A 26,293-nucleotide genomic window follows, 5' to 3' on the forward strand; every position below is an offset into this window, starting at 1 on the left:
GAGGATTTGGTCGAGATTCATGTAGTTGTTTACCTTGACATGGATTGGCAGTCAATCCTGCATTTTTCAAGGGATATTGCATTATTTCACACTAGCTGTGAAATAATGAAGCACGGTGCAATGGTTATCTACTGGTTATCTAATGTTTACACCGCCGCTCCAGTGTTTAGAAGGCTGGAACAAACTGCAGGTTTTATTATTCAACTGGCCACATTAACAACTGCTTGCGCTGAATAATTCTGTCTTCAAGATTTGAGAAATGTTGGAGACTTACTCAGCGCCCTAGAAGGCTTCTCGACATATGTGAGTATGGAGCAAAAAAAACTCTTAAGTCTTAAGTCTCTGGGGTATATATATATAAAAAAAAAAAACACTGTATTGGTCAAAATTATTGACTTTACTTTTATGCCAAAAATCATTTGGATATTAAGTAAAGATCTTCTTCCATGAAGATATTAAGTAAATTTCCTACCGTAAATATATCAAAACTTAATTTTTGATTAGGAATATGCATTGCTACACTCTAAAAAACGCTGGGTTGTTTTTTCAACCCAACTGCTGGGTTGAGGCCGTTGGATAGGACTTTGGGATGTTTTAACCCAAGTTTGGGTTGAAAATAACTATCTTTTTTAACCCAGCGGGGGTGGGTTGAGGACGCGGACGTGAAGGAGAGCACGCACGTCACGTCAAAATCGTACGTCTCTCCAGTGCGAGCAGCCGCCATTTTCTCAGCGTGATAGAAGCGAGAAGCGAGTGAAAGACTATGGTAAGTAACGTTAAATATTCAAAATGTAAAGTTATCTTTTATTGTTTACCCGGTTGTATGAAAGGCGGAAGGTTTTATGAAAGGCGGAAACAAAGGAGCTTAACGTTATATCTAACGTTATATAAAAAAAACGGACGCGGTTTTCGCCTCAGACACGGAGGTCTTAACTGCCTTATTTAACGTTACTGAACGGAGGATGTACTTTTAATATAACGTCTGTGAATGTATTTTGTCATATTTACATAAGATTTTACATTATCTGTTCTCTTTGAGGCGTTAACAGACGGTTATGGTCACGGTTACGCTCATGTGAATTTGTCTTTTTTTTTCGCGGTTAAACTGAATGTATGTTTGTCTCCTAAAGGAAACGGCATTGTGTAGTAAAGACTAGCATAATTATTTTGAGGCTGTTGAAGTGGTAACTGTTAAAAGTATGTTTTACATGTAATATTTCAGACTTGTCCAGCTTGTGTCTTCATTGTCCTCGCGCTGAGAGTTAAAGATACAGAAGCTGTTTGTGTGAGGAGTCACAGACCTGTGTGAGGATGAGGAGGAGGTGTTCTTCTGAAGAGAGGGACAGACGGTTTAAGGAGAGTAAACTTCAGAATAACATCAAGTTATCTTTATTTTTACTAAGACTAAAATAATGTGTGTGTTTTTTTTAGATGTTGAAATCCAGAGACAAGATAACTTCATTCTTTTGAGACTGATGTAAGTTAAATTATTATTATTATTATTATATTTATGTTTCTGTTGTGTCCTGCCTGTTAACTTCACATTTTGATGCAAAAACAGTGTGATTTTATATATGTATGTATGTATATGTTAATATTTTATTGAAACCATTGATGTCCATCTTTGCAGAACTCAAACTAACTGGAATTAAGGACACACAATTCTGCTTGTGTGAGGAGGTGGTTTTCTCAGCTTCTTCTGAAGAGAGGGAAAGATCGTTTAAGGCAAGTAAACTTCATAATTTCATGTTATCAGTTGTTGTTTTTTTACTAAGAGTAAAATAATGTTTGTTTTTTGTTTTTGTAGATGTTAAAAGCAAGAGACATGGGAGATCATCATTCCCTTGAGATTTTATGTAAGTTATTTTTAGAAAATAAATGTTTCTGTTGTCTCCTGCCAGTTTACTTCACATTTTGATGCAACAACAGTGTGATTATGTGCTCATTTCATTAAGACCATTGATGTCTGTGTTTTTCATTGCAGAACTCAAACCAACTTTGGAGTTGTCTGATTTGGAGAGTCATTATTCTTGGTCTGCGCTCTTAGAGGTAAAGTTCACACAAAAAATCATTTACTTGCCCTCAAGTCATTCCAAACCTATAAGACTTTTGTCTGTCTTTACAACATAAATTAATATATTTTTAGTTTTCTCATAATATTTGTTAATCCATTTATAGTTTAGATAATCTGTATTTTCAAGCTTCATAAATATAGTTATTGTAGAAGTAAATTCTGATATTTATATATGAATACATCTTAAATTATATGATAGCAAACATGTATGTTCAAAATAAAATATTGGTCTCCCAGACCAGCAATAGAGGACACAAAAAGAGAATATTAAATATATTCATATGTTTTCCAAAAAAATGAACAGAGTTTGTATGAGTCTGGAAAAACATGGGGAGAGTAAATTATAAACATTTTAATTATTTGGTGAACTAACGGTTTGAAGAGCAGCCCTCCATGTACATGAATATTGTGAGGTATGTGAATGTCATGTCTGTTTTAATGTTTCAGTAAAGAAGCTTTCTGAAAGCAATATTTATTCAAACAATATCGCATGTCCTCACACTAGTGCTGCCATTATAGACTTCATGAGAGCTGTGATAGACAGACATTAAACAACCACACAAAGTGTTGAAACTTTAACACCGATTATTTACCTATCCTTACGGATGTGAATACACCTCTACCTGAAAATGGATAGTTTAATTAAATGTTTAATTTTTTCAAATGTGTTTCTCTTAGGCCACTGATGAAGAGCAGGCGGTGACTGGGATGAATGCTGGTCAGAGAGGAGAATTTTCTTTCCCCTAAACAGCACTGGTTTTAAAGGAGAACGCTGCCCTGGATGATGTAGATGTCACATGCTGTGCTGATGGGGTTTCTTCATGATTACATCAGTTATGCTAAAGAGATCATGAAAATTGACCATGATGCATGATCTGTATTCATGGACAATGAAACAAACTGTAAGTGTATAATTTGTTAAAAAAAAAAAAGTTAAATGCTTTTTCTGTGTTGTTTAGTAGAAAAGTTTACACTGTCATTCATACACCTGCTAACATTCTTTCACACACACACACACACACACACACACACACACACATGCATCTGTTAAAGGTTATAATATCAAAGTTAATGTTGTGATTTATTTGTGTACTGTCATGCCAGAATAGTTGGAAAAAAACCTAACTAATTGTAAATTTATTGTATGTGTTTTCATATATTTTTATACAATATATACAATTGAACAAAGTCCAATTTGATCTTAAGTTATATTCATCAAATGTTCAATGCTTTGTTTATGAACTCTGTAGCTGTTAATGCCATCCTTTTCTGCATTTCTTCTAACATGTTACTTTTTGACTCTTCTCTTGTTTTTAATAAATATTTTCCTTTTGGTAATTATTATTTGTGTGTAAAAGTGATATTTAAAATGAACAACATTTGTAGGTTTAATGCCTAGCTCAATTTGGGTTAATTGTATCGTAGAAATGCATTGTTTCCCCACATGGCTGCACTCTGCGAGTTTATTTTCTGCCAGCAGGAGGCGCTAAGAGCGGGAGAGGTAGGTTTCTCCGGTAACGGCTGCAGAGCTGTGCTGAGCTCACAAACGCTGCCTCATCAAGCACATGCGAAATGATATCGAACATTTTCTAAATACAGTAGTTTTCCTTCTGAAATACAGTGATAAAAAAAAACACCCGCTCTGTTTTTTTAAACCCTGCAATATAGTCATTTTAAACCATAAAAAAGGCAACCCAGCAGGCTGGGTTAAATATGATAACCCAACTGGTTGGGTTAAAACAACCCAGCGCTGGGTTCGTCCCTTTTTGACCCAGCGCTGGGTTGTCAAAATAACCCAAATTGGGTTGTTTTCAACCCAGCAGTTTTTAGAGTGTAAGAATTCATTTGGACAACTTTAAAGATGATTTTCTCAGTATTTAGATTTTTTTACACCCTCAGATTCCAGATTTTCACATCCGATCCTAAAAAAAAAAAAAAAAAAAAAAAAAAACATCAATGGAAAGCTTATTTATTTTATAAATCTCAATTTCGAAAAATTGACACTTAAGACTGGTTTTCTGGTCCAGAGTCACATATAATACTTTACAACCATGTACAGTGACTGCTGTGAAAGTCTGAAAGTCTTTAAAGGAAGCATCTGAATATAATTTGACCATCATTTCAGATTAATTTTTAACATTTTCTTTAGGAAGCTACAGAAGTGAAAAAGGAAGTTATATTGATTAATTTGTAAAGCAAATTAAGAGGATGAATAATACTACTTGGCTTTGTGATGACAAAACTGAATTTTAATTAACAGCATGTAAACAAATTCATAGTTTCCCTAATTTAATTATATCTTATACATTTTATTTTACTGTATATCTTGTGACATTTTTACTTTGAGGAAGAAATGCAAAAATTATACTTATACCATATAAAACACGTGAATGTCATTAACTTCTAAATATTAAACCAAGTGGAATTTATTTTAATATATAAAGAATAAGAAACTTTTAAAACAAATTATTTCATGAAAGAGGTTTCTCATAATGTAGATGACAAAACAGTTGGTAGATTGTTCAAAACTGAAGCAAAATAATAGCATATTCTGTGGAATATGTAATATGCAGTTCTGGGTGAGCTATGGTGAATGCAAACATTGAAATCTATCAGTTTATAAATCATGCACTAAATGTGTTATGAGCTTACTGTAGTATTGTGCAAGGAACCTTGTGGAAGCGAGTCTTCATTAAATGATAATCTGCTCTGTAATCATAATTTACTCAACAAAAAAAAAAAAGAAGAAAAAAAAGAAATACATTAAAAAATAAAATAAAAGTAGTTGGTGGTTTACCCTTTTTTTTCTATTGAATCGTATTTATGGGTAAATTTATGGGGAGTTTTGCAAAAAAGTTTGTAGAGGCACATTTTTCCAGTGAGTCTAGGCTGATTAGTTTAAATAAAACAAAACAAAAGGTGATTTATTAACTTCACATTTTTTGTCTATAAAATCCTTTGAGAAAAGCCTTTATATTATGTTATGTTCGTTTGTGATGTCTAGCTTATTTGTGACTCTTCCTGATGTAAAATGTGAAAATGTTACATTAAAAAGTTGAATTTTCCTGCAGCATAACATGCTTTGAACTCTCTTTCACAATAAAGTTAAAGATCTGGTGTGGCAGCATTTATCCACAGATTCATCCTGACAGATCTAAGTCATCTGAATGGTACTCTCATGCTGTGAAATTGCTTCCATGTTTTTGGTCTACAGAGAGTAATAACATGTTATCAAACCCCAGATGCAGAGGTCAAAGGGAACACAAAGCAACATTTATTTCATGTTAATAGGGACAATCTAATGACAGTACTCACTGATTTACAACAGAGAGCAGATATCTTTTCATTTATGAAAAGCAGATTTCAGGATCATTTCAGACACGGTGGTCTGGAAGGAATTAGCTGCTTTATAGACACGCATCTCTGAGCTGAAATATCCAGTATTTGGGTATTGTGCAAACAGGCAGCACATACCTCGGGTGGGGGTGCGGGGGGGTGTACTGTAACTGTACTGCATTCAAGACTAAAAGGGTCAAAAGTTTGAATAATTGCAGAGATTGTGTTACTACATTCTGAAAGAGTGACGCAACACAAAGGGAATTCACACACAACCAGATGCAACCTTTTTCAATGTACATTTGTGATGGCTAACATAGCTAATGGACATTGGCTGTGAATGAACATTGAATTACTACTAAATGACCACACAGGAAATAACAAGCCATAAAAAATCTATTTTGAAACAATATGTATTGTGAAAAGCATTATATAAACAAATAAACAAGAATGTAAATGCTACAATGTAAATGCATTTACATTGCATGTGGATTCTCATTACTTAATGGTTAAAACAAATATAATATCACACTATTGATATTAGATGATATAATGGAAACTTTCTTTAAATAACTGCGTTTGTGTCATTTACATCCAAGAACATGCATGTTTTGACTTCACAAGATGTTAACTGGTGGACTGTGGATTATTGGGATGTTTGTATCAGCTGTTTGGACTCTCAATCATGACGGCACCCATTCACTGAAGAGCATCCATTGCTGAGCAAGTGATGGAATGCTAAATTACAAAAATCTTTTTAGATAAAGAAATTTTTATTTTTGGGTGAATTACTCCTTAAAATTAAACTTTGTGTCATTGTATAGGACGCTAAAACTTAGAAAAGCCTTCCACTTAAATAAGGAATTGTAACAAAGAAGAATCTTGGAATTGGTAAAATGATCTCCGAGTGGTAAATCTCATGGCCTGGAATGGTCTGCAAGTCTCTGCAAGGCTTTAACAACTAACCTGTAATTGTATCCATGGACTACTCCCAACTTGTTAATTCATTTCAGCTTTTATGATGTTTATAAATACTTTTAACCATTCATTTTGGCAAACGTTTAAACCTGTAAACATTTTAAATTCATTGCAATAAAATTTTGATTTGTTGTGGGTGTTGTTTTATGACATTCTTTGGACCTAATGTTTCTGCAATGTATTCATTGACTCCTATGAAAAGAGACTACATCACATCTATTACAGTCAAAGAATGTTAGAAATATTCATGGTTAATATGAAATACAAGCTCATGCCAAAAACCATGCATATAGTCCACAATACAAATGAAAATTTCACTATAAAATGCTGCTGGCAGAAGATGGACGGGCCCTGCTGTGATATGAGCTGAAAGAAAGAAAGAATCTGGTATGGTCTGAATGTGGACACTCATCAGTCAACAGCCCTGCTGTAAGCAACATTAGAGCTTGACAGAGTAATGGGATGCAAAGGGAAAACTCTGGAGCAGATAGTGAATGCAGCTTGCATCAGTCTTCTCCGGTGGGGCTGGTGATAAATTAGTGTTCGCTCTACAAGCACTGCCTGGGAAAATGGCAAGAAAAATGCACTGCAGCTGTTTTTTGTGGGATGTTCCTCAAATTACAGAGATTCAATTGTACAAAGCAAATACCGCTGTTAGTAGGGTGTTAATCGCAAAGGTCAATGCAATTTGTCTCACTACGCATATCTTGAAGCCATTATAAAGGAACTGAAGGAATCACTATATGGGAAATATTACTCTAGCATCTTTTATCCTGCACAGCCAAATTGTAACTCTGGTGACATTTCAACCTCAGCTCAAAACATTTGCAGTCTTTGGGTATTATATTATGTGCTTGATATTTTTTTTTAAATAATTTAAGCCTATAATTATTATTATTTTTAATTGCTTTAAATTATTTTGGAGCCTAACAGCATCTACTTTTTGTTGTATAGATAGGAGCAGCTTGGATATTCTAAATAAACTAGGGTGACCAAATGTGCCATTTTCCCAGGAAACGTCCCGGCCAGGATTTCTATATTGCCTAAAATTTCTAGGTTTCGACTTTGGTTTCCTGTTTTCATACTTAATGAAAGTAATGACCGTTTTACCAATAACATGCAGACATTGTACGTAACCGACCAGTCCTGGCCAAGATGTGTCCTGGGAAAAAGGGCTTTATATTATAAAAATAAGCAACATATGCTGTGGTGTTTATAATACAATGGTGTAATATAATACTACATTTTTCTTCAGTGTAAACACTGGTTTTCAAAACAGCTTTCTGTGTTATAGCGCCACCACCCTTGCCCCGGGGGAAGTATAGGTTATACATAAAACAACGAAGTCTTATTGAAAATGCACATTCATTCTCTGCCAGCAGGAGGTGCTTTAGGGACAGCAGAAATAGCTGGTTCCCCGGAACAGTGTTTTAGTTTAAGAATGATGATTATGTTATTACCCACTGTTCTGTTGATTATAAGCAAATGCTGTAGTTGTTGTCTTCCACTTAATATGCTGTGTTCTTTAAAGGTGGATTCTGATGGGCTGTTAATGTTTTTTATCATTCATCAGCAGGAAAAAGTCGTTCTGAAAGTGTTTTTATTGTTGTAGTTGTAGTGTGGACTCCTTTATTCTCAAAAACTTTTTACAGTTATCATACTTGGCCTTCATATTTAAATTGCGAAATCATGCAAACATTATTCATACATCTGACTTACTCATAAATATAAAGGTCTACTATTTTATAACTAATTATTCAATTATTATTATTATTTTCTTTTATAATTTGGCTTGCAATTTTTTTTTTAGATTTATGAAACTCTATTTATCCGTCCATCCATCTTTAAGTTCAATGTAATGTTCCTAGATTGAATAATCAATATTTTAGTGTTTCATACATTTATTATCCACGTTTTTTATGTTACTTATTTGCAAGCCTCCAACGATTATGAAAATACAGTGTAACAAAGTTCATAGATCGGGAAGAAGGAGGCAAGAACATTTAAATTAAATTAAAGCTGGCATGAATAAAAAAAGAACTTTCTATTTTTTTTTATTCTATCCATTTTCTAAATGCATGTTGCATATATTAATCTGAACAATTCAACCATGCGACTAAACTTCACTTTCACCTGCTGCTCTCTTACAGTCGACTGCAAGCTCTGATTCTGATCTGCTTCCATCATCAGCCAAAAGACAAAATAAAGTTCCCACCTTACATTTTTTTCTTTTTCAACAATATGTTTAACTCAGATGTTCATCACTAAACAGAAGAAAATATCCATTACATTGCCTCTTTAAAGATTAAGTTGGTTCCTATTGTAAACCATATACAAAGTCAGATACAAAGCTTTTATTGGGAGGTGCTTCTCTTCAGCTCTGAAAATGAAAGGAATCATTAAGTAATGGAAAAAGAGCCCATAATGGAAAGAGACTGAACGAAGGAAAGAAAGAACTGCGTCTTACTACTGGTATTTGACCTGGAACAAGTATCGAGTCTCTGGCCAGGGGAAAATCACCTGACTCAAGCTGACAGTTGCCTTGAGCAACAGAGGAAAATATATAAATATGTTGAAGAAAGACAGTACATAACTTGCACCGGCTAAACCTAAGGGAAGAAAGATTAAACCCTGAAGCACCACTTGAGTCTAGTCAGGCTTTTGAGCTGATTTTAAGAGAACACCTCAGGTGATTGGAAACCTGCTCTCGTTAAGCTCATAATCACTTATATTTCTTCTAATCAAACTGAACAGATCCCTAATGTTGAATGACGACAAAACACAAATGGATATGAATATGAAACAAACACATACAATGCATGATAAAAGTAATTCCATTACACCTGATTATGACTTTTTTTTTATGAGGTTTCTTAAAAAGTAGTTATATTTGTAAGCAAAACTAGGCTTCTGAGACTTTGAATATCGTTGTGAACAATGGGATGCGTTGGAGTCAAAAAGTTTGAGAACCACTGATCAAGCTCAGATATACAGATATTTCATGAAGACATAAAGGCTGCATTTACACTGCAGGTCTTAATGCCCAAATCCGATTTTCTGACTATATCCGATTTTTTTGACGACCCGCTACATCTTCTTTTAAAAGTGACCCGTATCCTATTTTTGCATTTACACTATACACTGCTGAAACTACCAAACGTAGATGTTCTGACCCGGAAATGGAAGTAAAACAGCACAAAATACAATGGATGCAGTTGCAAATAAAATGATACAGTGTTTTAATATCCAATTTATTACCACATATGAATGAGGCCTGCATCCGATCGGAGAAAATCCGAAACCATGCGTTTTTTTCCTGCTTACACGTTCACTGGTCATATTCGATCTGTGCCACATGAGAGAAAAAAAATCGTAATTGGGTCACTTGAACCATACAGTGTAAATGGGCCAAAGAAACCTGACATAGCATATTGCAGAAAGTAGCATTTTAGATGACATGATATTTTACATTATACGTCCAGTAAAAGCTTCTCAGGTCCCTCATTATTTATTCATTATTCTGAATTTAACTAGCAGTTTTCTAAAGAACAATTTATTTCAGCTGAGAGCTATTGCAAAGCTGAAATTTCTAATTTGGTGATCTGGAGAAATGCTTTTATCTGAACCTGGGCATTAGTCAGTCTTCACTGTCTCGCCTGCAGCTAAATCAGAATAATGCTAGTGGGCTCTTGACTAACACCAGGGAGAAGGACCATTTATCATGGGCTATGCATCCAAACTCATTGACTTCCAACACACCAGAGATCCCTCAGACGAGGCAACCAAAATAGATCATATCTATTGACTTCAACATATCTAATTGCACTCCAGAGCAAATGAAGTGCTTAGGCAATTAAAACTCCAAGTCCAGTGTGGGACGAACCAAAAAAAAAAATGGTCTTGCAGAGAACTACAGTCCTTTCAAAATGCCAATGCTATTAGAAACAACAGAGGACAGCTCTGAAAGACAAGAATGGATGCATTCATTTGGTAAAGACGCTCCAGCTCACAAACTTGAAGCACACAATATGTCCAGGACAACCTACTGAAGGGGAACACAAGAAATGTCCTCCGACAAAACTAAGAGTCTGGCTCAAGGGCAGAGAAAGACTAAAAGCATTGTGCAGTTGCCAGTTCATTTTGTCCACTGACTTTCTAGGCCAGCCTTTTAACTAAGATTCAACTGCACTTTTAACAAATCTAAAGGACCTTTCGCACAGATGATTTGTGCTTTCACACCGAATGCTAAATTATCGATCACCTTTGATTTATTCACAGATGCTGCTGACCGAGAATGCATTTAATGACTGCACACGAGGTGGTGCAACACATTAATGAGCTGATCATATTATTGTATTTGACCACTTTTTTTAAACAGTTAGGCTTGCATTTTTAACTTGCATTGCAATTAGGCTTGCATTTTTTATGTTTTTTATTTATTTATAGATTTAGGAAACTCGATCTATCCATCCATCCATATATAAGTTGAATTTAAGGTTCCTAGTTTTGAATAATCAAAATTCATGTGTTTTTGTACATTATCCACTGTTTTTTTCTATTAACTTACTAATTTGCAAGCCTCCAACGACTATGAAAATTCAATGTAACAGTTCGTAGATCGGGAAGAAGGAGGTGGGAACCTGTGAACATTTAAATATTAAACTTTAATAAACAAATGAACGAACACGAAATGAAAATAAAAGCGGCAGCCCCTCACAGACGACTGCCGCATAAAACATAAAAAAAACAAAACAACACAAATACTCCAGGACTGGTCCTCTTTCATCTTTAACTGTCTTTGCAATTGTTTTTATATTTTGAAATAAATGCTGCTCTTTTTTAAGGACTTGAATCCAAACCTTTGAATCCAAGCTCTTGTCGAATCCAGTGCATGTCGAGCCTTGCCTTAAACTGCTCCGAGGAAGGATTCATTCACCTGTCATGCCTGCCTCCACCTGCTCTCTATCTCCACAAGTGTTTCCCACTAAACATATCTCACCTAATCTTTTGGAATAATAAAAGGGACATACGTTTCTTTCAGATTCAGCCAGTGGATTACAAGGATTGTTATGTAATCAAATGTCTCTGTATTCTATGTCAAACCAGAACAATGCATGCTTTGTGCTTCATCAAAGTAATAACGGTGTTTGGCACCTCAGTTGACTGCAGGGTTTCCATCAATATCAATGGCGTTTTTTTTTAAATGCTTGTGGTGATATGAGGAGATTTTTAACAGAATACAACAAATCTTGTGAAGGAGAGATCCTGTCAGGCTCCAAAACCCTCATGTCGTTCCAAATCTTTTGTTTTCTTTCTAATGTGGAACGTTAATGAATTTACTTGGGGTGGACTATCCCTTTAAGGAATATAAAAGAGCTGCCAGTTTCTGCTGGTCTGGGTGTTAAATATGGATGAATACTTTTTTCTCTTTGTATTGAAGATCTAAAAGACAAGCATAGAAATGATCTCTGTCTTTATGAACACAGTCCAGTAACTGTGATTTCAAATTCTCCTCATTTTGTAAAAGCTCTACACAGGGAGCCTTCAGGTCAGATGAAGTAGGTGTAGTAATTTATTTTCTCGGGGAAAATCAATTTATCTTGCTCTGCACAAAGATCGTCCTTGATCATTTAATTGCATCTTTCACTTTAAAAACCGTATGGGCAGGTGAGATGTAGCACGGAAACAAAAATATGACGGGCACGTCAAGAACAAAAAACAACACACGCATAGCAACATAAATAAACCATGATGGAGGGCAATGTTTACTTGGCTTCTGAAGAGATGTTAGATGTCCTATGAGAAATGCTCCTTCTGGCCAGAAATAGAATAATAGCAGCGTGGAGCTTTTCAGTTCATTTTGATTCTGGAAGGACATTCTGCAGTGAATCTATTGACTATTGATGAAGGCTTACAACATTACACCTGAACAGTGATGGACCGGAGGCTTGACTTGATTTGAACAAATGACTATTAATAAATAAAAATGTTTACTTAGTACAATTAATTTAAATATATAAAACAATATATAAAAAATAAAATAAAATATATAAAAATATAACAAAAAATATATTAAATATATTAAAAAATGCATACATTTAAAAATGTAAAAAAGCGATCATGAAGTTAATTTGATAACATTTGATATATATGTGTGTTTGTGTGTGTGTGTGTGTGTGTGTGTGTGTGTGTGTGTGTGTGAGAGAGAGATTCTAGTTACATAACCAAATTGGTATTATTTGCTATTAATAAGGTAAATATTTTTTGCAAATGATATGCATCTCTGCAAATAACAGGTTCTCTGTCTCATCTATGTAGAAAGCAGAATCACAGAAGTCACATGTTCTGTTCAGAGATGAAGAACGCAGCTGATATTCTACACCACAGCGTTCCTGTCATACACATATTTCATAGAAATGGTCTCTTCAGCGTCTGGTTTACATCAAGATACGTGTTATCCACACTCTGAACCTGAGCTTCACAGACTCTCACTCTCCTCTTTTATTTCTGGATGTGAGAGTGTTTGCTCTCTAAAGTGTGCCGAGAAGCATGAAATGTCTCTCAAGGAGAAGTCTGTATCGAGGAACAGTGTATTTTGGTGGACCGCAGGCTTTTACTCTTTGACAGAGTCCTAAAACTCTTTGCAGAACATGAACGATGCTGTACCTCAAACTATCTCCAGACAAAAAATACCTTAGACATTCATTGAAAGAAAATACAAAATACCACAGACTTGGGCCTAGCTACCATTCAGAAAAACCTAGCAACTGAAAATACCATGCTAACACTCACTCAATGTGAAAACCACCAAGAGAAACAGTGTTGTCAAGCTTTACTGTCATTCCGCTGTTTATGGAAACATAAAGGAATGAAATAAATGAAAGGAATGTATATAACATACATATACCCAATTTATTAATCTAATTAGACAAATACTTTACATAAACACCATAAACTTCCTGTTATTGTTAACTGAAAGCAAAAAAAAACAAAAAAATTAAAATTAAAAACTTAAACTTAAATATCTTCAATGGAAATGAGAAATGTTGCCTTGGAATCTGACCGAAAGTTGACGTACTAAAGTGACTAAAAACTAAAACTGGAATATAAAAACTAAGCTATATAGAAATATACAAAAATAATAATAACAAAAGTGGCAAAGCACATAAAATTATTAAAGCTAAAATTAAAATAAAACCAGAAGATATATAAATAAATACTACAATAATATATAAATAATACTAAAACAACACTGCCATGAACAAATAAATAAAATACAAATACAAACCCGATTCCAAAAAAGTTGGGACACTGTACAAATTGTGAATAAAAACAGAATGCGATGATGTGGAAGTTTCAAATTTCAATATTTTATTCAGAATACAACATAGATGACAAATCAAATGTTTAAACTGAGAAAATGTAAAATTTTAAGGGGAAAAAAAGTTGATTTTAAATATCATGGCATCAACACATCTCAAAAAAGTTGGGACAAGGCCATTTTTACCACTGTGTGTCAACCCCTCTTCTTTTTATAACAGTCTGCAAACGTCTGGGGACTGAGGAGACAAGTGTCTCAAGTTTAGGAATAGTAATGCTGTCCCATTCTTGTCTAATACAGGCTTCTAGTTGCTCAGTGTCTTAGGTCTTCTTTGTCACATCTTCCTCTTTATGATGCACCAAATGTTTTCTATGGGTTAAAGATCTGGACTGCAGGCTGGTCATTTCAGTAGCCGGATCCTTCTTCTACACAGCCATGATGTTGTAATTGATGCAGTATGTGGTCTGGCATTGTCATGTTGGAAAAGAGACGACATCTGGATGGGAGCATGTTGTTCTAGAACTTGGACTTACATTTCACTTTTCCGGCCTCTTATTGCTAACTGTCCCAACTTGTTTGGAATGTGCAGCTCTCATGAAATCCAAAATGAGCCAATATTTGGCATGACATTTCAAAATGTCTCACTTTCAACATTTGATATGTTATCTTTATTCTATTGTGAATAAAATATAAGTTTATGAAATTTGTAAATTCCTTTTTTACTCACAATTTTTACAGTGTCCCAACTTTTTTGGAATGGGGTTTGTAAAATAAACTGTGGTGAGCTTTTTTAAAATTGTAATAATGTTAATTAGATATATGTGAGTAATTTCTGTACCACTTGCAGCATAAAACTGAATTCAAATAAAATTAACAATTTTAAAACAGGATACTTAGGCAGTTCCACAGCCACGCCTCCATCATTGTTCAGCCAAACAGGAAGTCCCCCCTCAAACACACATCATCATTGTAATCACAAGTGACAGGTTAAAGTGTTTATACTCTTCAGGAAGTCAGCCTACCAATAGCTTACTCATAATTGTCACTGTAGGGCAGGAGAAAATACACTGACATATTAGCAAGCATTGAACTTCCTGGAGGGAAATGTTAACACATACCCATATATCTCATGCAGGGGCTGTAAACTAATGGCCATGAAATCCTGCTGAAAACATTTCTTTTTCTTGAGGCAGTCTGCTTCAACAGAACCCATTCTTGCATTGGTGGCACAGTTCAGCGGGTTTAGAAACACAATGGAGCGTTTTTACACACTGACCTCTATAAACCAGTCCCTCCGTGAGAGCCAAACTGAAAGAGTGACATTGTGATATTTCATATAAAGGAGCAAAGTGAGCTTAATGGAAAGCATGAGCATTTCTTCCACTGATTTTTTCTTTTTCTTTCTCAAAAACCTCGAAAAATTCAGACAAGGGCTGTCAGCATTCTTGTGTGGAAATGGAAACCAGACACTGGGATAGTTCTGCAGATGCCTCAAGGGAAAACGCAAGGGCCCTCAAACCACAAAATCTGTAATTAGCTTATTCACGAACATTAGTCATTGAAATCAGAACAAAAATGAAAAGCATTAATCTATGTATTACAGAGCCAACATGCTGCCATTGCTCTAGCTATTCTCTGTGTGGGATAGATTTACAATCAAAGAAAGAGTAAAAGACATTAAACTCTTTACAGTTGTTGACCCAGATGCAACTCATCTAAGGCACCTTTAAGCCTAAAAAGAGACTCTTTCAGCTCAGTATCCACCTAATAAAACAGGGAAACACGGCAGATAAGCTAAAACAATGACCTAAGCCTCCCTGAGCTTTAAGCTTCATATTGTGTCTTCAGTTTTTTTAAGCAAACATGATGCCAGATGACCAGTTTTGAAATGAGACCTTCTTCAGCTCACTTTATGTAGGCCGGTGAGTTTTAATGTGGAGGTGCTGTGTACTGATGCATGCTCAGGTTGTGGGCTTTTTGTGAAAAGCCTTCCATGACTTCTCCAGATGTTCCCCATTACTGGAACAAGATTTTATAAATCATTTTCTAGAGTGTGCTGAGCTGAGAAAATAATTATATATATATATATATATATATATATATATATATATATATATATATATATATATATATATATATATATATATATATATATATATATATTTTTTTTTTTTTTTTTTTGCTATAATTTATTTTAAAATTTAAATAAAATCAAATAAATATTTTCTTATATATAAAAGTTTTTGTTTAAATTTCATGCTATAATCATCACACAAAAAATACCTTCTACAATAAATTTGAGTGACTTTTTCAGCAGTTGAAAATTTTAGACATTTATTTTATTTAAAAATTTAAATGATTCATGTAATATTTTTACACTTATATACACATTTAAAATTCAAACAGTTTTGCTCTTGCAACTTTTTATATTTAAATAAAATCAAATGTGATGTTTAAAGTATTCAATTTTAATATTTTGAATGTTAAATGTAATATGTTTTAATAAATATTTCCTGTTACATTTTTTATATTTTAGCAGAAATGTATATTTAAATGTAATTATTTAACCCTTAAACTGTCACTCACGTTTTTGAAGATAGACTTGAATGTGCATGATACAAACCTAAATGTTTATAATTCATGACTGAAAACATTTTGTAACATGATTTTGATGTGCCATTTACATGGTAATGCAATGTCTGATTTTAAAATGGGTTTTAAAGGATGAATTTTGAGATTTTATGTTTTCAAGTGATATATAACTTCTGATGATTTCTAAAATGTGATAGAGAAAAAGGCAACGAGGAAGTCTTTTTTTTAAACAAAGGTCAAACTCCTTCTGTAATGTAGATTTCTGAGGGTGCACTCTTGTCATAAATTAATCTATTACATTTCCTACATAATAAAAAAAAAAAAAAATTGGTAAAATATATATTTGGGAGACCTTTCCAACGCTATGTAGTTAGTCAAGATTAGATTAGATTTGATTGTAATATAGTATAGTCAACGTAAGTGTCCCGTATTCGGGACGGGTGACAGTTAACAGGTTTTAATATAAAAAAATTGAATATTGAATATATTATTTTACATTCGATGTAAAATATTTAAAATGTTAAATGTTTAATTTTTTTATAGAATTTTCTATTTAAGCTAACCTATATTATTAATTAATAACTATCAAATTCCCTGATATTTTCTGGTTTTCCCTTACATGTTTAAAACCCTGGGTGTCATATACACACAGAACTTAAATGGAGCAACATATAAAACTAATTACATGTTTAATACACCTAAATGGCTGACATTTTCACAAACCTCTTTTAAAATGATGTTATTATTTTCCGAGCATACGTAGTGTCCACACTGCAGCGCTTTGTGTTACCCCGGGCTTGTGAAGGGTTAAAGAGCAGATTTTGGAGCTGGATGAAGACGACCAGCTGCCACCTGCTCCGCTCTGAGGCTCAGCGCTGGGAACGTCCCTCTGGTATTTCACACACTAGGGCACATTACGCACGGAGACTGTTCTTTGCTTGGCAGCAAAATGTAGCCATGTGTTAAGGATGTGAAAGAGAACTACAGCGTGACCAAGCTGCATTTTATCACGACTCAGTGGGTGTTCAGCTGTAAGACATTAACCTGCTGTCAGGGGCAGCTTTCCCGCCTTTTTGATATATCTAACCCTATCATCCTTAATATGGCTCCTAATTGTATATTTAAACATAATAATACACACACTTTTAATAAAACTACATTGGAATAATTTATTTATACTTAACTACAATACACACTGACTTACTCAGTCTATTTGATAATCGATTGTTTTAATTACAGTGGACGCTTAAGCAATTACCACCAGCATAATAGCAGCTGGGAGTCACAGTATAAACGCCTCTAGTGTATTGGCTGGCATGCTTGTGGGATTCTACAATTTGCTTTGACTTCAATTATACAGATTAATTAGGGAGAAATGTATCCGCATACATTTGTCAACTGTGTCAGCACAGGTGGGGTGTTCAGCACAATTAAATGTATAAAACACCGTGGGACCAATCCACTAAACCGCTGCAGCATTTTTTTGTGCACATTTGTCAATCACCCGCAATCCTGTTTAACCAGGTGCCGCTAACAACACTTTGACAAACACAAGCAAATTATATAATTATTATTTACCTACTTGAATGATTGCAGTATAATTTCAGAGTTGTTTGTGCGTGTTTTTGCATTCGTTTTCTAGTGATGACAGCAGCAGTTAATCACCAAGTCAGGGATTTTTCTGACTGGGGCTTGCAGATTAATTTAATAAAATATAACATTAGAATAAACAAATAGGGCTGCAAAAATTAACTAAATAAAAATGAAATAGTGATATATATTATTAATTTGTGATTATCAAATCAATACACTGTGGACTGAAATTTGAAGTATTTTTGATTTAAAAGTTGGAGTTACTTGTATTCTTTTGAAGACAAAATATTCACAGTATATTTTTTTTGTATAAGTAAATAAACAAGGTTTATCAAGAAAAACTTTTAAGTTGGCTTGAGAAAACCAGACCAGACAGTTTTAAAAAGTTTAAAAAGTTTCAGTTTGAAATAGTTTGAAGTTTAAAATAGTTTTAAGGATTAAAGTTTGAATGTTTTGAAAGCAATAGTCTATTAGATAGACAGGCCAAATGGTCCATACTGCACAATAACTCTTCCTCCAGAGTAAAAATCATCCATTGTAGTCGTTTCACTTCAAAATCTAACAACATATTTGTTTATAATAGTTTTAGACTGTTTGCATTTGTTGAAGGTGCTTGATCTGTACAGATTTCTCTCCTGATTCAGACCAGATTACTTTTTCAGTGGAGCAACAGTTTAAAGTTAAACGATTTAAGGCTAGTTCACACGGCAGGATAATTAGGCCCATTTTAGCCCCGATTCACCCCTTTCCGACAATTTTAGGATGCTCCGATTATTGTAAAATAATCTGATCAAATATTCCTGCTGTGTGTGGTGTGTTAAGACTGCTCTCCTCTGCTCGGAAGAATGTCGGGACCGCTCCGATCTCAAATCGGGGATATCCAACATGTTGGATTTATTTGGCCCGATTTCTTCTCGTGTGTGGTGTCCCCCGAGGACAAACAATCACGCAGCCTGTGGACTGTGGCGTGTAGCCAATCAGAAAGCGAGGTGACGAGGCGGTGAGGAAGTACCGGGAAACAAAATCAAAACAGCCGGCGTATATAATATAACAAATATAACAAATACAAATAAAGTCGATGGGCATTACTACATCCACAACTGCAGTCCACCAGAGTACATGGAAACGAATATATGAACGTTTATTTCAACGGTTATTAATCTGTGTAGTACGTAACAACATTTCTATGAGATAAAACAACAACTTATCTCCATATTATGATATAGCAAGTATAGTCCATGCTCGCGTTGTCTCCACCTCTTTGACCATCGCCTTTTCTTGTTTTTCTCATGTTTTTTTTTTTTCCGTTAAAAACAAAGCACAAACTATGGCCACTGCATCCTCTTCGTCCGCCATGATTGTTTACTCTAAAGTCACGTTTGATCTCGAGGGATTTTGCGAGATTTCCCGTCTGACCTGGGAATGCTCGGGAGTCAAATCGGTTCGTGTGTGATGTGTTTATATTGCCGTGTGGCTGCACACCACACACGAAACAACCAAAACTGTTGGACCCGTGATTTTTTTATCGCCGTGTGTGGGGTCTCTCAGGTTTGGAAAATCGGCCGACAATTTAAAAATCGTCCCGTGTGAACCAGGCCTTAGGGTGCGTTCACACTTGTAGTTCATTTCTCTTGGCTTATTTGGTCTGGACCAAAAAAGAGAAGATTCATTTGGTCCTGGTCCGCTGAGCGTTCACACTGACATTTTTGACAGCAAACCTAAAGATACCGACCCTAAAGAACCTAAAGTCGGGTTGAATGACGTATACCACAAACATAACACCACACGAACTCCCCAAACATAAGCTGTGTTCAACTAGAAGTGGTGCTGTCCAGACCGATCAGTGTTTGATATCAAACTACCCATTCATCAATCGGTCTGTTCAGCACCGCTTAAAGTCAAACACACATGACGCTGTCTGCTGGACTAAACACACTCATTGCTGCGTGTATTTTCACCACCTCCAAACTCACGAAGAGCTCATAAAAAGCACTTTACCTCCTCGTTGCTCCACGGTTGCCCTCTGCTCATTTTGTTTCAGATACACCGCTCATTCCACATCAACAAATCATGTCGCATAGCCTCGCATCTTGTCATTACTTCCTATTTTTGGTTCTTTTAGAAGTACTTGGCAATACAAAAGTGTGAAACGTTCAGAAAGAGTGAATACACTCTTCCCACATACTTTTCTTTGTTTAATTGGTCAAATTTAACTCCTTTTTATAGTTCAAAGAATAAAAAATGACTAAAATGTCCTATAAATAAAAGAAATATGTAATATATAAACACTCTATCATTGCTAAGTCAATCCAGCATTTAACATGGTACTTAAATGTTTCAATTGTAAAAGCTCATCAATTTTAGCAGACTCCTAGACTCTGTATATAAATCTGGTTGTAAGTAGAGTCAGAACTCAGGTAAACAGTGTAAATCAGAGTCCCGAGGCCTGTACTGTCAGTTGAGAGCATGAACTGGCACGCGGAAGATGGGAATTTTTACCGTGCCTTGTGGTGACTGGCACCTAAACAAAAGTGCATTCTGAGGTGCAATGATGTCAGGAAATGAACGAAAAAATAACAGAAGAGCGACCGCAAGTGAATAAATGTACTGTAGCCTCTGAGATTAAAGATGACAGACTGATGCAGATTGTGTTTTAAAAACACCATCGATTGCAACATATCAGACATATCATCTTTCAATTGCTGCATGTGCTGATGTAGACCAAAAAAGACTGGATTCTGAAAAGTGTGGGAATCATTCTAAAGGAACATTTTTCTTTAACTTTGACGTGAGGTTGAAGACTTTAAAGGGGGGGGGGGGGGGGTGAAATGCTTGTTTTCACTCAATCTCCTGTTAATCTTGAGTACCTATAGAGTAGTACTGCATCCTTCATAACTCCAAAAAGTCTTTAGTTTTATTATATTCATAAGAGAAAGATCATCTGTACCAGTTTTTCCCGGAAAAACACGACCGGCTGGTGACGTGTGGGCGAAGCTAAAGCATCACGAGCGCCAGTAGGCTTTTGCGTTGAGAGCATGTGGAAACTGTGACATTACTGTGAGGGAAAAACCATCATCCAAAACAAACCATGGCTTACAGTCAGATTCAGCCATTTATTTATGATCCAGAATCAGATCCAGAGGCTGAAACTGAACGAAAGCAGCAGCAGCAACGACTCGCTCCGAGCGGGGCTCGAACCCGGGTCTCCGGCATGGGAGGGGGACGCACTAACAAGGAGGCAGAGATATTTGAAGCAGTTTTACTCACCGCCTGCGGTTCCAACACACGATCTTGACCCTTTTTCCTTGGGATTGCATCATCCTTAAGAAATAAACGATATGCAAATCCGGCGTCAAACTGGGCCTTGTTTGTAAAACAAGCATCTTCGAAATGCAGGGAACAAACACAAACACTTGCACAACTCCGTTGATGCTCTGTAAAAATAAACTCCATCCACTGGTCCCTTAATGCTGTTTTTTCTTTGGTAATCTGTGCAGGGTTGTCTTGCCCTGGCAACCAAAAATACACTTCTTTTGTGACATTTGGCGACGCTCTTGCTCTGATCAGTGAAGTCTGTTGTGCTCTCAGTGCTCTGCTATACGGGAGCGCGCGCTCTTCCGGCAGAAGTGCCTCAGGAACCATATAAGGAAATTCCGCTCCATCTAACGTCACACAGAGCCATACTTGAAAAAGCTTTCCGAAACTTGTGACAAACCGGAAGGAGTATTTTGGGAACAAAAATACTTCTTCAAACGTACAACTTAATTTTTGAAACTTTGTCCATGTTTAGTGTAAAAAACTCAGTATGCATGAAATAGCATTTCACCCCCCCCTTTAAGAGTCGATGAATCAGCTAACCCCTGTTGGCCTCCATAAATAAGCCAAACATCAATTAAACATGCTGATATTAGAAGCTGTAAGGGTAATGAATAACAGTCACCCTGTTTGTCACAGCGTGGCGGGTAGCAAGTCTGTTTCACATTCAAATCTTTGATGTGCAAAATGCACGTCATCTTTTCAAGCCTGACAATATTTGCAGTGCAGAAGTGCATCCTTGCTTCTCCATGACCTCCTATTTAGTGCAAAGCTTTTCGAGTCAGATGTGAAAGGGCCATTGAGCTCTGTCAGTATAAAGGACAGAAGAGACAAGAGTAAGAGTAAGCAAGAGCAGCGTACTTTAGCCTCTATCATTAGCCATCAAAGTGGCTGGGCCTGATTTCCATCTCAGTCAAGAGCCCCTGACTTGACTCTGACTCGTCTTTGTGAGTCTGCCGTTTCATTAGCATTGAGGAAAGTCACCTCGAAGATCTCAAGATGAGATTTCAACAAAATACTGACATCTGCATTCAAGATACAAGATAAACTCCCTACATTCTGTCGTTAAATTCCTCTCAGCTGTCATGTTCATGGATTATACAGCTCTATAATCTTGCATGCCTTTAATTGTCTTATTTGTGTCCGATTTTACTTTGAAAGAACTTTAGGAGGAACTTTTGCGAGAAAGGATCTGGCTCTTTTCCGAAGTCTTGATTAAAGTCAGAGCAGAGTTTAACTAAACATGATGGGTTACATTTAAGAACAGGCAAATGACCATCACAAATGGGCTACTATATAAAGAAATACATGTTTTGCTTTTCTTTATCTATAGCTTTCTCTAAACTCTGGATCCAATTAAATTACAGATTTTAGCTTACAAGGTCTTGCTTGAAAAAAAGCTGAAGCTAAATGTCTTGTGCAATGAATGTAGTCTAACTCATGGCATGTATTGAACGGTAAACAGAGTTTATCAATGGAACAAGTAAAAACTAAGAAATGCACTCTCTAGTGTGTTTTTTAGGCGAGTAACCCAACCCAACACACTCAGACACTTCATGACCTTTGACACCAGCTCCTCTTTCTTATCCTTTGATCGCACATTGATCCCTCGACTCGTCCACCATGCCCGCAGAGTTGACCGTCGAGAGATGAAAACTGAAAAAAAAAAGAAATAAACTCAATGTTGCGGAGGAACACATTACTAAATGTTACATGCAGCCTGAACATTTTTTGGGATTTACATTTAGAATCACAATAAATAACAAGGAAGAATCTGCAGAAATTTCCCCACACTGTTTACACAATGGATTTAAATATGGTAAAACATATGCTAAACGGAGCATCAAGTGCTATATTTACTAGTAGCTGAAAGCATAAAATTATATAAAATATTAATAAATGAAAAGACATTTTATGAATTTACTCATGATACTTTTTTATGGATTCTTTGATTACTAGAAACGCTCAGAAGATTTCAAAAGAACAGCATTTATTTGAAACTAGGGGAAAAAAAATACATTACAAATTTTTAAGTAATTAATGCACCCTGCATTCAATTTTTTTTTTTGCAAAATTTCAAATGCCTTTGCTGTCATCTTCAATCAATCATTATAATGCATTTGTCATTTCTGTATTACTGTTATTTCTTTCAAGACTTTCTTTCAAGACTCTTCCAAACTTTTGAATGCTAGTGTATCTTGATGCAAAACTCTGCTAAGAACTGTACATTTGCTATTGTTTTCTACAGTTCAAGGTCACCCATCAAGCCATAAAACAAACCAGCCAACGGTATTATATGGGTTTTTATATGGCTGCACCTGTTAGTAGCCTCCATCATAAAGAAAAAATAGGAGCTCATCTTCTCTCTTAATGACATCCAATCAAAACCATGAACACATGCCAGGCTCATAATGTTTTCATTTAGACTAAGTGTGCCAATGAGCACTTCACACTGCCTCTGGACTATAGCACCCTGCAAAAGTGAAACACGGCAACTACGCCAATGCTCAAACTACAGCTTTAAAGTTTTTAACTAAATATAGTGGGATGGATCCCCTTATGAAGACAACTACTGTGGTACAGTTTGCACGCACAGCTACTAGAAGATTTACATCTGTCAGACAGGTTGCTGACGTCGTCAAGCTTCGTTTGAGTCTGCGCGTCAGAAACGGAAGTGCTAAAAAACGCTAAAAATGGGCTTCAATTGTCTCAGTTGAGTTCCAATGGGGTCGATGTGTCCATTTCTTTTACTGTCTATGATGCGAACGCTAGTTGGTGCTCCAGTATAATCGGTCCGCCAAAACTCATCCAGAGAGAAATGTTCCGCGGTGCAAAAATAAGTTATTAAAAATGCGGGATTTTTTTCTGTAATTAATTAATTTTAGTTAACGCGTTATTTTTTGTGTAATTAATTAATCTCAATTAACACATTAAAGTCCCGGCCCTAGTTTTAACTTAAACTTAAACGTGTCTCCCTGAAAGATGTTGAGACAGGATCCATTAGAAGATTTAATCTTTCATGTGGGTTCATCAATTATTTTCAGGAAACTGCACCGTTTAATTTGCCTGGTCTTGCTAAATCTGTGCCTATTGCCGAGTGTGTAAGATGTCCCATTAGAAATAGAGCAATTTGCAAACTAAATTTTACATGAGAAAATGTAAGCAGTGTTTGCCTCTGCAAAACTTACCATGCATTTGCGAAGGAGTTCTGTTTTTATAAGTTTAACTGCTTAGAAATTAGGGCCCTGTGATTTCCCGAATGTAGAAAATGCAGACAGAATCACAGATCCCCATCATAAAAAAGGAATCAAATGTCATAAAAAAATAAAAATTTACAAGTATGCATGTTCTGCTTGTTTCTGTGTGAAAAAGCACTGCAGTATTGTCTGCTTCACTCATAAGTAAGTGTGCATCTCGGCTCTAAATAATCCGACAGGTTTTCGGTACAGAACAGATTGCTCTTGTTTGCATTTCTCTACTGCTGGGGATCTCAGGCATGATTTGGGGCAAGGTCTGTACTAAACACAGAGGAGGGAGAATCCCAGTGACTCCACTGTTGGGCTTTTCCTTACTCTTAGAAAAGGGAAAAGTAATCTGCTCCGGGGCTGGAGGCCTGGAGAACTGGTTAGAAGAGGCTGGCGGTGTGGAGCGGTTTGGAAGACGATGACAGATAAGTAGATGACAGAAGCCTTATAACTGCTGCACGCATCTTAGTCACGTTCACATGGCAGCTGTGGGATCTGTTTCTGAAGTCTGGCAAAGCTGAAGTACAGACTGTGACTGGATGTGAGGAAAATGAACATTAGTGTGAAAGGAAGAGGACTGGGTTGCCAAGTTGGAGGACGTCCAGCCTTTCTGGTGAAGAGACAAATCCAAACTGGATCTCTTTTTCTTTTCAGTCTGTTTTCCAGTTGGGTCACGCTGACTGGAGCGGCGTTGCTGCTGGGAAGCTGGTTCAGTGCAGCTCTACTGCTGTTTTCTGTCGTCACATTCGCAGGCGGTGGCCCAAAGCATTAAAAATGTAAGGGAAGAGGAGTTTGTGAATAGGGAAATATTTCCTGTGTAAGTGCGCACATATGGTTGATTCTGTGGTGATACAAACTAACAATGTCTAAAAAAAAAAGAAACTTTTAAAAGTTCACTGAAGTTACATTTACCATTATACTTTCATGAAATTTCTAATTTCTTAAATTATCATTCTCACTACTCTAAAATGTGACCCTGGAGTACAAAAGCAGTCCAAAGTCGCTGGGGTATATTTTTAGCAATAGCCCAAAAAACTTCAAAATTATAGATTTTTCTTTTATGCCAAAAATCATTAGGATATTAGGTAAAGATCATGTTCCATGAAGATATTTTATACATTTCTTACCGTATTTTATTAAAACTTAATTTTGGAAAAGTAATATGCATCGCTAAGAATTCATTTGAACAACTTGATGAAGATTTTTCTCAATATTTAGATGTTTTTGCTCCCTCAGATTCCAGATTTTCTAATAGTTGTATCTCGGCCAAATATCGTCTGATCCTGACAAACCATACATCAGTGGAAAGATGATTTATCTTGAGCCAAAATTGACTTATAATTTTAACTATAAAATACTATATTTAATGCATATAATCAACTGTAAAACTGTGGCTGTGTACAATGTATATATTATTAATTTAATAGTATTCCTTTTAAATCATATGTTTTCCTTTGTCTAAAATAAACAATCTGCAACAGCTAATCCATTTATAGTTAAATAATTTTCAATATTTAATTGTATTGCTAAAATATAGAATCGCACCAACATGCATAACACTTAACTGACGGAAACACATCCCGTTATATTTGGGCAGACTGCCTCTACCTCCACATCTGAGCTTTCTCAGAGACATGGAAAAATCATTTATTCAGAAGGAAATCTGTAAGCTTCCTCTTAGTTAAACAATTATTTGTGCTGAACATGTATGTTGATAATGAAGCTGGCACTAGTATGCTTTCGTACATCCAACAGAAATAAACCAGTCAGTTAATCATTGCTGCCTAATCATTATCAGTCATTACAGTCTATAAGATTAATAGAGGCTTCCTCTGCGCC

At 35.7% G+C, this 26,293-nt stretch overlaps 2 long non-coding RNA genes across 2 annotated transcripts; both read left to right on the forward strand.

Moving 5' to 3' along the window:
* Positions 1-513: 513 nt before the first annotated feature.
* LOC127946479 (uncharacterized) lies at positions 514-1,725 on the forward strand. Its single transcript, XR_008151099.1, has 3 exons — positions 514-766; positions 1,223-1,477; positions 1,631-1,725. It is a non-coding gene; the product is annotated as an uncharacterized LOC127946479 (long non-coding RNA).
* Positions 1,726-1,801: 76 nt separating this feature from the next.
* On the forward strand, positions 1,802-3,415 carry LOC127946476 (uncharacterized). The gene is made up of 3 exons (XR_008151095.1): positions 1,802-1,856; positions 1,985-2,049; positions 2,753-3,415. It is a non-coding gene; the product is annotated as an uncharacterized LOC127946476 (long non-coding RNA).
* The last annotated feature ends 22,878 nt before the right edge of the window (positions 3,416-26,293 follow it).

Source organism: Carassius gibelio, chromosome A24 (genome assembly GCF_023724105.1).
Source record: "Carassius gibelio isolate Cgi1373 ecotype wild population from Czech Republic chromosome A24, carGib1.2-hapl.c, whole genome shotgun sequence".
Lineage (NCBI taxonomy): Eukaryota > Metazoa > Chordata > Actinopteri > Cypriniformes > Cyprinidae > Carassius > Carassius gibelio.